The sequence below is a fragment of the Pongo pygmaeus genome, chromosome 1, assembly GCF_028885625.2.
Source record: "Pongo pygmaeus isolate AG05252 chromosome 1, NHGRI_mPonPyg2-v2.0_pri, whole genome shotgun sequence".
In the NCBI taxonomy this organism is placed as follows: domain Eukaryota; kingdom Metazoa; phylum Chordata; class Mammalia; order Primates; family Hominidae; genus Pongo; species Pongo pygmaeus.
Window position 1 is genome coordinate 43,416,420 of NC_072373.2, and position 12,201 is coordinate 43,428,620.

Sequence of the window (12,201 nt, forward strand, 5' to 3'; positions counted from 1 at the left end):
AAAAAAAGACAAAGGCAGCCTAATTCAATTTCCACTTTCCCCACCTAACAGGCTTAGGATTACAAACTGTAAAGGTTCTCTTTGTTTTATAGAGATGAGAAGCTACTTGTCCTAGGCACTTAGTAAATTAGGGACCATGCCAGCACTAGAATGTGCCTAAGTGCTCCAAGACCTGGATGGACTTTTTCCTTGCACAATCTAGAAATCTGTGATAAAGAATAAATCATACAGGGTGTCCTTAATGAGCCCCTTCCATAGGCAGGTATAATAGAACACACAAATGAGTGGGGGGACCCCTGTAGATTCATCTCAAGTTATGCAAAATATGAAGCCACATGCTACTGGTGGGGGAAATACTTGCCTGCCATGTGCTACTGGTGGGGGAAAAACTTGCTCTTTGAGTCAGGTGCACCAGGGTTCAAGCCCTGACCCTGCACCTCTTACTAGGTAGATGATTTGGGGTGGGGCAGGTTATCAGAACTCTTGAGTCTCAGTCTCTTTATCTGAAAAAAGCAGAGAAAACAATGCCTCTCTAACCAAATGAAAATAAATTTAAAGACGACAACATTTGTAAAGCTGGTAACTTAGATGCTCAATTAAAGTCAATCCCTCTCCTAATTGCTGCTGCCTGCATTTCTTTTTTTTTCTTTTTCTTTTCTTTTCTTTTTCTTTTTTTTTTTTTTTTTTTTTTTTTTTTTGAGATGAAGTCTCGGTCACCCAGGATGGAGTGCAGTGGCTTGATTTTGGCTCACTGCAACCTCCACCTCCTGGGTTCCAGCGATTCTCCTGCCTCAGCCTCCTGAGTAGCTGGGACTACAGGCGTGCACAACCACACCTGGCTAATTTTTGTATTTTTAGTAGAGACAGGGTTTCGTCATGTTGGCCAAGCTGGTCTTGAACTCCTGACCTCAGGTGATCCACCTGTCTCGGCCTCCCAAAGTGCTGGGATTACAAGCATGAGCCACTGCACCCAGCCTGAATTTCTTTACCTTAGAACAAAGGGTGCAATTATAGGCAAGGCTTAAATGACATGATCAATATATTTGCTAAGGTATATCAGTGATTGGACAGATATAAAATACCCAGGAGATTCTGCTCTGACCAATAAAAGATTCTGAGGGCTTTAGATGCCCAGCGAGAAGGGCATCTCTAGTCTGATTAGAGGTTAAAGGGAGCAAGAAAGGATGGGAGAGGGGAGGCCAGTGAAATATAAACCAGAGATGTTCAGTAGAAACATAACACAAGCCACATGTGTAATTTAAAATGTTTTAGTACCCGCACTTAAGAAGTAAAAACAAGCATGTAACAGTAATCTTAATAGAACATTTTATGTAACCCAATATATCAAAATGCTATTATATGAACTTGTTCTCATTTAAAAATTATTAGTATTTTTTGTTCTTTTTTCCTACTGAGTCTTCAAAATCAGGGTATATTTTACACTTGGAGTACACTTCAAGTTCTCACCATCCTGGACAGCACAGGTGTAGAAGTGTAGGTAAATCCCCATGTCCATCCACTGTGCTGGGTGTTGGGGGACCAAAAAGTCTAGATTAGAGCATGGGTTTACCCTCAAGGGACTCAGTATCTAGTTAGGGATCTAGAACAGATGGAGAACATTCACCCAACAATATACATTTGAGTGTAGGTTCCCACACTGCTTATCATAAGATACTTAACCTGCAGCTCAAGCCTTTTCCTATAAGCCTTAGACATACCCCAAGCACAATATTCCTTCCCATTGTCCACACAAGCAGTTGTCAGAAGATGTAATTGATTTGGGGGTTTGGGACATATAGCACCCTAGAAAACAGTTCAAGGGAAGAGGGGGATGCCTTTCTTTCCAATCCCTTTAGACTACAGAGTGCCCACTTTATATTATGTGAGCCCAAATTCCAGACAAGTGGGAAAGAAACTGAAAGAGAAGTCTCAACCCTGCACAGAATGTTTACCTGTCTCCTGGAGCAGCAGCGGCAGCGGGAGGAGCCATGCATGTTGAAAAGGCAGAGTCTCTCACTGCCAGCTGCACCCACCCTGCCCTGTCTCTTTCCCTTGCCCCTCCCTTGAGAGCCTCTTCATTTCCTCCACTGCCTGGCTCAGCTCACAGGGAGACTCACACCGCCCCAAAATGAAAAGCCAGTGGCTGATGTGGCTTGTAGGGCAATCTTCATGCTGTGCAGGTATGAGCCTCGGCAAAACCAGATATTGAAGTTTGCTTTAGATTCCCTAGCATTTTCTGGAAAGCCGTTTCCCCCTTTCTGCAACCCCACCCCTGTAGACTCATCTCAGATAATGCAAAAACCAAGCCATGTGCTGCTGGTCGGAGAAACAACCAGTTTAAGGAAAAACCAGGTTGTTCCTCAGCTGTTTCTGCTGAGACACGAATTCATAGTAAGGAGTTAATACTTTGTGGGCCATCTTTCCCAGGGATATTTGCATTTTTAAAGACTGTATAATAATTTTTAAAAAGAAGAACTCAAATGTATTGAGTGCTTACTAGCTAGTGGGCACTGTGCTAAGAGAATGATGCCTCACTCCAGGGAATGACCAGACAATGGTAGGATTTCAAGCAAGGTGGCACAGGTGGAACAGAGGTATCTTCCTGGTGCTTTCAGTGGACAACTCCTATGCAACCCTAACATGAGGAACAGTCCATGGAGGATATAAAAGAGCTGCACTTTTTTTTCCCCTTTAACTTTTACATTTTAGCACCATTTTGTTTGTTTATGGATTGAGGGTAGAGGAATTAAATTTGTTTTCGTCCATCCATTCACTTGCTCATTCATTCGACAAACATTTATTGAGTGCCTACTCTGAGCAAGCCATTGGACTAGGTGCTGGGGGTACAGCAATGATCAAGATGGGTGAAGCTCTGCTGTCATGAAACTTACAATACGGTGGGGAAAGACAGGCAATAAGCAAAGAAACAAAACAAGAGAATTATGGACTGTGATCATCCTATAAACAAAATGAACAAGGGGGTGTGATAGAGGCAACTAGGGAGTAGGATGGAGGCTCTTTAGATCCAGGCTGCGTGGGGAAGCCTCCTGGAGGAGGTAATGGGGTTTTTCTGCATCCCTACTGGTGCTCCTTCTTGGCCTCCTTGGCTTCCTCTTCTTCCTTCACCTACCTGCAGGCTTCAGAGCACAGTCCTGGGGCTTCTCCTTCTTCCACAAACTCTCTCTGGGTGCTCTTGGCCAGTTTCACGACTCTAACCACTTTCTATACACTGATAATCTCCCAAATTAATATCTCCAGCCCTAACAAGCCTATGACCACCAGACCCACACATTCAAGAGTCAAGCTGATATCACCCCTGAAAAGTCTACTGGCATCTCAATATGCTCAAACAGGCCTCTCGACTCTCTGCTCCCTCCAACCTGTTCCTGCTGCCTCAATCCCTGTACTCCGTAAATTATCCATCTGATGGCTCAAATCAAAAAGCTGAAGAGTCACTATTTTTTCATTGTACTTTAAATTGTTTTTGAATAAGTAATTGTGGTAGGCAGAATAATGGCCTCCAAACATGCTCATATCTAATCCCTAGAATCTGTTAATATGTGGCTTTACATGGCAAAAAGGACTCTGCAAATGTAATTAAATTAAGAACCTTGAGGCGAGTTATCTTGGATTATCTGGATGGGTTGAACCTAGTCACAGGAGTCTTTAAAAGTGGGTAACCTTTCCCCTCTGTGGTCAGAGGGAGACATGAATTTGGGAGAAGAGTCAGAGACACTCGGCTGACTGTGAAGACAGGGGAAGGGGCCATGAGCCAAGGCCTGCAGGGAGACTCTATAAGCTAGAAGAGACCAAGAAACAGTCTCCCTTCCAGCCTCCAGAAAGGAATGCAGCTCACCAATCCCTTTATTTTAGCCCAGTGAGACCTGTGTCAAACTTCTACCCTACAGAACTGTAAGTAATAAATTTACACTGTTTTAAGCCGCTACATTTGTGATCATTTGTTATAGCAGTAATAGAAAACTAATAAAGCAACACAGTCACATGACTCAAAATTCAGAGAGTACAAAATAGTAGACAACAAGCTTCTTTCTCACCCTGTCCTCACCCACCAACTTTTCCCCAAAAGTACCTAATGCCACCGACTTCTTCGTATATCCTTCCAGAGACATCCTATTCATATATAAGCAAATGGGGCTATGTATACTTTCACCTTGTATATTATACAAATGATAGCATACCATACATACTGTTCTACATTTTTCAAGTCAACAATACAGTCTACATGTTTTTCTTTGGAGCTTTTTTATTGTTTTAACCTGGCACCACCACATTCCATTGCATAGACATAATTATTTAGCCGTCTCTTATTATTGGCTATTTCCAAGCTTTTTATCACAAACAATGCCCTATGCAGAAATAACCTTGAACTTGCAGCATTCCACGCAGGACTCAGACAGAGACGGATTTGTCTCAGACTGAGACAAATCCAGGAGTCATCCCTGATTCTTCCTTTCCTTCATTCCCATCTAATCTGCTAGCCTGTCCTGATGGTTCTATCTCCAAAACAAACTTCACCCCACCACTTCTTTCCTTGTCCACCATCCCCACTCTATTCTAAGCCACCACTGTCTCTTGCCTGAGCCATTGCAGTGCACACATCTGCGGTCAGGAAGACTCTGAGATTCCTATACTTCTGTCTTGCCCTTTTGAGGAAGAGTCCTCTTGAAGCCTCAGAATTTTTGTTCCTGAAATAGGATCAATGAAACTAAGCATCTAGATTTTTCTGTGAATGAATGAGTGGTGTTTCCCAAGACTTCAGTAATGGGGTTTCATTTGGAGGCTCTCCTAAAAAAGAAGCTTGTTAAACCTGAAAGGAAGATCAGACGAGTGTCTCTGTGTCTTGGAACAGACGTAAATTTAATTGCATCTTTAATATGTGTTTTCCTTCCGTGGGTTTCCAGGGCACTTAATGGGCTGGGAACAAGACAAGAGTCTTTAGGAATGGAGACAAATTCACCTTAAGCAAGAACCTGAGATTAAAGTTCTGCCTTTATTCTACTTAGCCATAGCCTAAGGGCTCTTGAGGAAGTTCCAGGATGGAAACTGATTCAGAAAGTCCGGCAGTCCTGGTACAGGAAATAAAACATTAAAGAAAGGAGCACTGCAGAGGGAGGCCCCTGTGACTGTAAATCTAAAAAAGAAAACTCATGGAGACTAACGGAGGGAAGGAATCAGATTTATGATGTATTTGCTATGGTATACTCTCTCTTCTTATAATAAAATGTTAATTAATTATTTATTAAGCTTTTACTGTGTGTCATGCATTTTCACATATGCTTTTATTTAATTTCCTAATAACTCCATTTTACAGACAAGGAAACTAAGAGTCAAGAGTATATTTATTTTGTAGCCTTCAGTAGTTGAGTCCCGATCACAGAGTAAGAAGTGAGGACAGGTGGAAGCTTCAGCAACTGTCCTGAACAATTAAAATACACATCAGTGGGAATGACCCTCAGAATGTATTTCGGTCTGTTAATATACACAATAACATATATGTAAACTATACATGGCAGCTGAGAGTTGTGTTTAAGATCGCAGATTCTTTTGAGACAGAGTCTTGCGCTGTCGCCCAGGCTGGAGTACAGTGGTGCAGTCTCAGCTCACTGCAACCTCCGCCTCCCAGGTTCAAGCGACTCTTATCCCTCGGCTTCCTGAGTAGCTGGGGCTACAGATGCATGCCACCATGCCTGGTTAATTTTTGTATTTTTAGTAGATGGAGTTTCGCCATGTTGGCCAGGCTGGTTTCGAACTCCTGAACTCAAGCAATCCACCCGCCTCAGCCTCCCAAAGTGCTGGGATTGCAGGCTTGAGCCACTGCGCCCAGCCAAGATTACAGATTTTATAGAGAGACTTCCTGAGCTTCAGCATGCATAGTTCCATGATTACCTGCTGTGTAGCCTTGAACAAATTCCTTTCCCTCTCTGGGCCTATTTCCTGTTACATTTAAAGCACTTAGAGCAGTGCATGGCGTAAAGTTGAATTTAGCCAGGCTACCTGTAATGAGGGCTTACTTGATGTCAAGCACTGGGCTGTGTAATATATAGAAAGCACTCATCCTGAAGATGGTCTCATGGAATCTTCAGATCATTCTGCAAGGAAATCATTCTTTCTTTTCTGTAGTGAAGGAATCTGAAGCTCTGGCACATCCCCAATGTCACGCAATCATCTGTTAAGTTGCAGAGTTGGGAATTCAGACCTTGCTTTGTCTGCTTCCAAAGCCTGGGCTCAGTAACAAGCAAAGCAGATGGTGGTGTTAGTGTGCAGTCCTGCTTTTGCGCAAGCCCGAGGCATGAGCTGCTCTTCCTGCTTACAGGTGCAGACACACGTACTCTCCCGCCACAAAGACACACAGGCAGTATTCAAGTGAGAAACTTCCCCAATGCCTGCGCCCTCTGCTGACTGTGCTGTAGCAATGTCTGGTCTGAAAGGCGCTTTCCTGGAGTAGAATTGCTGGTGGTTTTGGAAATGACTCCAACAAATTGAATCCTTGACATCGGGAGATACTGAAGACATTGAATATTTCTTATTTCCAGGTGCATGAAAGCAAGAGGCTTTGACAAACCAAAGAAGATTAAGACACATGGAAAAAGTAAGCTTTTAGTGCCAGGTGCTCTCTTTTGGCAATAAAAAAATGGTTTGAGCACCTTAAATTTTATTTTTTCAGAATGTGTCGAGGGTGGGGTGTTGGAGAAAGGTACATGTGGGAGTTTTTGCTCCTGTCAGCAATCCAATAGTCTCCCTTGCTGATAGGCTCCTTGAAGGCAAAATAGAAAATGTTTGCAAAAATATGCAGTGAGAAGATATCTCATCATGCAGCTCCTCACTTCCACACCCCACCCTGCACACACCCATTTGTTCTTACAATAAAAGAAGGCCTCCAATTTTTACTATGCAAGAAATTATTCTCTGTCCCTCTCTTCTTTTCCTCTCTCCCACTCCTCAGTGCCTTTCTCTTCCAGAAAGAAATTTTAGAATGTCAGACCCTAAAGATGATCCAATACAATGCCACAGTTAAGAACACTGACTTTAAAGTCAGGCAAACCTGGGTTTGAATCCTGGCTTCAACACCTTATGCAAGTTACTTAAACTCTCTGTGCCTCAATTACCTCGTCTGTAAAATGGGCTTAAAAACAATACCTACCTGATAGGATTGGTGAGAGATTTGAATGAACTAATGCTTGTAAGTCCCTTAGCTCAGAGCCTGGCACAGAGCTAATGCTTCCAAAGTGTTCCTTGATATTGTCACCCAATCAAGCCTCTTCATTTTATAGACAAGAAAATTAGATTCAGAGAGAAGGGATTTATCTGCGGTCATATGGCCAGTTAGTGGCAGAGCCAGGACTGGAGCCAGGCATCGCATCACATCTCATCTGGTACAGACATCTTTCTACTGTACCACACACAGCATCATGGATTTTCCCTCATTTCCTAACTTTAAGCAAAAGAGGCTGGGCCATTTCTCAGCTGGCCAGGTTTGTGCTGAACCAGCAATGTCGCCAGAGTCAGGCATCCTGGAGTGCATCCTGCAGTGCCGGCTCCCCTGTGAGCAGGAGCCAGCTTGTGTCTGACAGTAACAGACTCTGTTCTAGGAGCTATCGAGCCCTGGTAAAACTGATCCACAGAGCACTCAGCAACTGTCCTCTTATATTATTATTATTATTTTATTTTGAGACATCTGTTGCCCTCTCAGGCTGGAGGGTAGTGGTGCAATCTGGGCTCACTGCAACCTCCGCCTCCCAGGTTTAAGAGATTCTCCTGCTTTAGCCTCCCGAGCAGCTGGGATTACAGGCATGTGCCACCACGCCTGGCTAATATTTGTATTTTTAATAGAGACGAGGTTTCACCATGTTGGCCAGGCTGGTCTTGAACTCCTGACCTCAAGTGATCCACCCGCCTCAGCCTCCCAAATGTCCTCTTATTCATTTACTTTCTGGAAGCTGAAGCTCCAGAAAGAATTTCACTAGATAGTGACACCACCACCAGCTTTCAAATGTTCTGGGAACAAAGTCTCTACATCCAGCCAGCCTCCAATCCACATTCTTGAGAGTCTCTTTCTCTCCCCCCACGCCTCTCTCTCTCTCCAAAGACCCTCTCCTAATGCAGAGAGACCGGATCATTGCCTATACTATGTGTCACTTTCCCCCACATCATATTATTTCACCTCAAATGCTCTTCTCTCTCCCTCTGCTCAAAGGACACACACAGACCACCACACATATGCCTAAGGTCTTTTGTTCTTTGGAAAGTGTTCAAATTGTCCACAGCAACATTTGGTTCTTGCTGGAAAAAGCCAGTAATCTACAGCCAGGGTAGGTTCAGTTCCTGGTGTCTCTGGAGAGGACAGATCCCATTAGTTCTGACAAACATCCCCAGTGTTCCTGCTCCTAACCTTTGTCAAATTTACCAAAATCCAGCTAGACCCAGGGGCTCCTTGCAGGCAGTCCAGGCTGTGTCTGCTCCACTCAGTAGTCAGGTGGCCCACAGCTGCAAGGACCAGTCAGCTTTTTCTCAAGCCTGGGCCAGGCAAACTCTCTACATTTAGTAAACAAGGCAAGAGGGATGCAGGGAGAAGTCTAAAAGATGGAAAAGGATGGAGGGGTTATGGTTAGCCGCCTTTCAACAGTTCAGTGATAATGATGCTATAATTCTGTAGCAGAAAGATTGCCTGCTTAGAAGTTAGAAGGGCTGAGTCCTAATCCTAGATCAGCCACTAAATGAACCGTGTGCTCTTGGGCTGATCACATTGCCTCTCTGCTTCAGTTTTCTCATTCTGCTATACAAGTGGGTTTGCCTTGAGAGTCTGTAAGAAGCCTTCCAGCACTTCTGAAACACTGAAGTTTTTAGTGACGATCTTTAGTTCACATGACATGTTACAGTTTTTCAAGAACTTCCACATGCAAACATCATTTGGAGCTACTGTGGGTTTGGTTCCAGACTACTGCAATAAAGTGAAAATTGCAATAAAGTCAGTCACACAAGTTTTTTGGTTTCCAAATGCATATAAAAGTTATGTTTACCCTGTACTGTAGTCTATTAAGTGTGCAATAGCATTATGTCTAAAAACATCTTAATTAAAACATGCTTTATTGCTAAAAAGGTTAACAATTATCTGAGCCTTCAGGGAGTCATAACCTTTTTGCTGGTGGAGGTCTTGCCTTGACATTAATGGCTACTGACTGATCAAGGTGGTAGTTGCTCCAGGTTTGGGGTGGCCGTGACAATTTCTTTCTTTCTTTCTTTTCTTTTGAGATGGAGTTTCACTCTTGTTGCCCAGGCTGGAGTGCAGTGGCACGATCTCGGCTCACTGCAACCTCCGCCTCCCAGGTTCAATCAATTCTCCTGCCTCAGCCTCCTGAGTAGCTGGGATTACGGGCATGCATCACCACACCCAGCTATTTTGTATTTTTAGTAGAGATGGGGTTTCTCCATGTTGGTCAGGCTGGTCTCGAACTCCCAACCTCAGGTGATCTGCCTGCCTCGGCCTCCCAAAATACTGGGATTATAGGCATGAGCCACCACGCCCAGTTCTTAAACTAAGAAAACAATGAAGTTTGCCACATAGATTGACTCTTCCTTTCATGGAGATTTCTCTGTAGCATTTGATGCTGTTTGATAGCATTTTACTCACAGTAGAACTTCTTTCAAAACTGGAGTAATCTTCTCAAACCCTACTACTGCTATCAACCAAGTTAATCAATATTCATAATCTTTTGTTGTCATTTCAACAGTGTTCACTGCATCTTCAACAGGAGTAGTTTCCATCTCAAGAAACCACATCCTTTACTCATCCATAAGAAGCAACTTCTCATCCATCCAAGTTTGATCATGAGGTTGCAGCAATTCAGTCACATCTTCGGGCTCCACTTCTAGTTCTCTTGCTATTCCCACCACATCTACAGTTACTTTCTCCACTGAAGTCTTGAACCCCTTAAAGTTATCCATGAGGATTGGAATCAACTTCTTCCAAACTCCTTTGAATTTTGTATTTTGATCTCCTCCCATGAATCATGAATATTCGTAATGGGATCTAGAATGGTGAATCCTTTCCAGAAGATTTCCATTTACTTTGCCCAGATCCATCAGAATCACTATCTATGTGGCTATAGCTTTACAAAATGTATTTCTTAAATAATAAGACTTGAAAGTCAAAATTACTCCTTGATCCATGGGTTGCAGAATGAATATTGGGTTAGCAGGCATAAAAACATTTATCTCCTTATAAATCTCCATCAGAGCTCTTTGGCAATGAGTTGCATTGTCAATCAGCAGTAAAATTTTGAAAGGAATTTTTTTTTTTTTTTCTGAGCAGTAGGTCTCAACCGCAAGCTTAAAATATCCAGTAAACCATGCTGTAAACCAATGTGCTGTCATCCAGGGCTATGTTGTTCCACTGATAGAGCACAAGCAGACTCTATTTAGCATAGTTCTTTAGGGCCCTGGGATTTTCAGAATGGGCAAATGAGCATTGGCTTCAACTTAAAGTCACCAGCTGCATTATCCCCTAACAAAAGATTCAGCCTGTTCTTTGAAGATTTGAATCCAGGAATTGACTTCTCTTTAGTATGAAAGTCCTCGATGGTATCTTCTTCCAGTATGAGGCTATTTTGTCTATGTTAAAAATCTGTTGTTTATTGTAGCCACCTTCATCAATGATCTTAGCTAGATCTTCTGGTTAAATTGCTGCAGCTTCTGCTTTGAGACTTTCTGCTTCATCTTACAGAAATCTCCATAGGCTTCACCTATGGAGACGGCTTCTTTCTTTAAACCTCATGAGACAATCCCTGATAGGTTCCAACTTTTCTCCTGCAACTTCCTCACCTCTCTCTGCCTTCATAGAATTGAAGAGTGTTAGGGCCTTGCTCTGGATTTGGCTTTGACTTAAGGGAATGTTGTCACTGCTTTAATCTTCTATCCAGACCAATAACACTTTCTCCATATCAGCAAGAAAACTATTTTGATTTCTTATCATTTGTGTGTTCCCTATAATATCACCTTCAATTTCCCTTAAGAACTTTTCCTTTGCATTCATGACTTGGGTAACTGTTTGGTATAAGAGGCCTAGCTTTCAGCCCTTCTTGGCTTTCAACATGGCTTCCTCACTAGGCTTAATAATTTCTAGCTTTGAATTTAAAGTGAGGAACATGCAAATCTTCCTTTCACTTAAACACTTAGAGAACACTGTAGAATTATTAATTGGCCTAATTTCCATATTGTTGTGTCTCAGGCAATAGGAAGGCCCGAGGGAGAGAGAAAGAGAGGGAGAGAGAGACAGATGGGGGAACAGCCAGTTAGCAGAGCAATGGAGCAATCAGAACACACAATTACACTTATTAAATTCTCTGTCTTATACGGGTGCAGTTTGTGGTACCCCAAAACAATTACAATGGTAACATCAAAGATCACTGAGTACAGATCACCAAAACAGATAAAATAATCATGAAAAAGTTTGAAATATTGCAAGAATTACCAAAATGTGTCACAGAGACACAAAATGAACACACAGTATTGGAAAAAATGGTGCTGATAGACTTGCTTGACACAGGTTTGCCACAATCCTTCAATTAAAAAAAAAAGCAGTATCTGCAAAGTGCAGTAAAGCAGAGTGCAGTACAACAAGTATATCTGTACCTTATTTTGTTTATTTAATCCTCCTTAAAAACCCATTGATGTAGGTAAGGTATTTGGCAGATGACAAAACTAAGGTATGTGGTGAATAAGCAGTTATGGGCAAAACATGTCAGAGCTTACTGCCAAAAGGAATGATCTCCACTTCTAGCCACTTCTGACTCAAGCTGCCCTTCTAGGTTTAGACCACTCTCCCCAGTGAAAGGTCAACGAGACGGGCTCCTGGGAAATGCCAAAGAGGCTTTGCTGCCTTGGGTTCAGGGGTCAAAAGTCTAGGCTGTTCCTTAAGTCTTTTTGATGTCTTTTTTAAATATTTTTGGACCCAAGGGCGGGTTTGGCTTAGCTCCATACTACACATTTGCTTGCCATTTGAACTTCAGAGATGAAAGGCAGATCCCATAGCACTTAAGAGATTTTCCAGAACACTAGCTGGTCAGGGCAGAGCTAAAGCTAAACGCAGGCCATCTACTTCCTACCGCTGAGCCAGTGCCCTCTGGAAGCATTGGTATATGGTGGTGGCCTCTGCTGCCCTGGCTAACTTGAGTCAGGATCAGG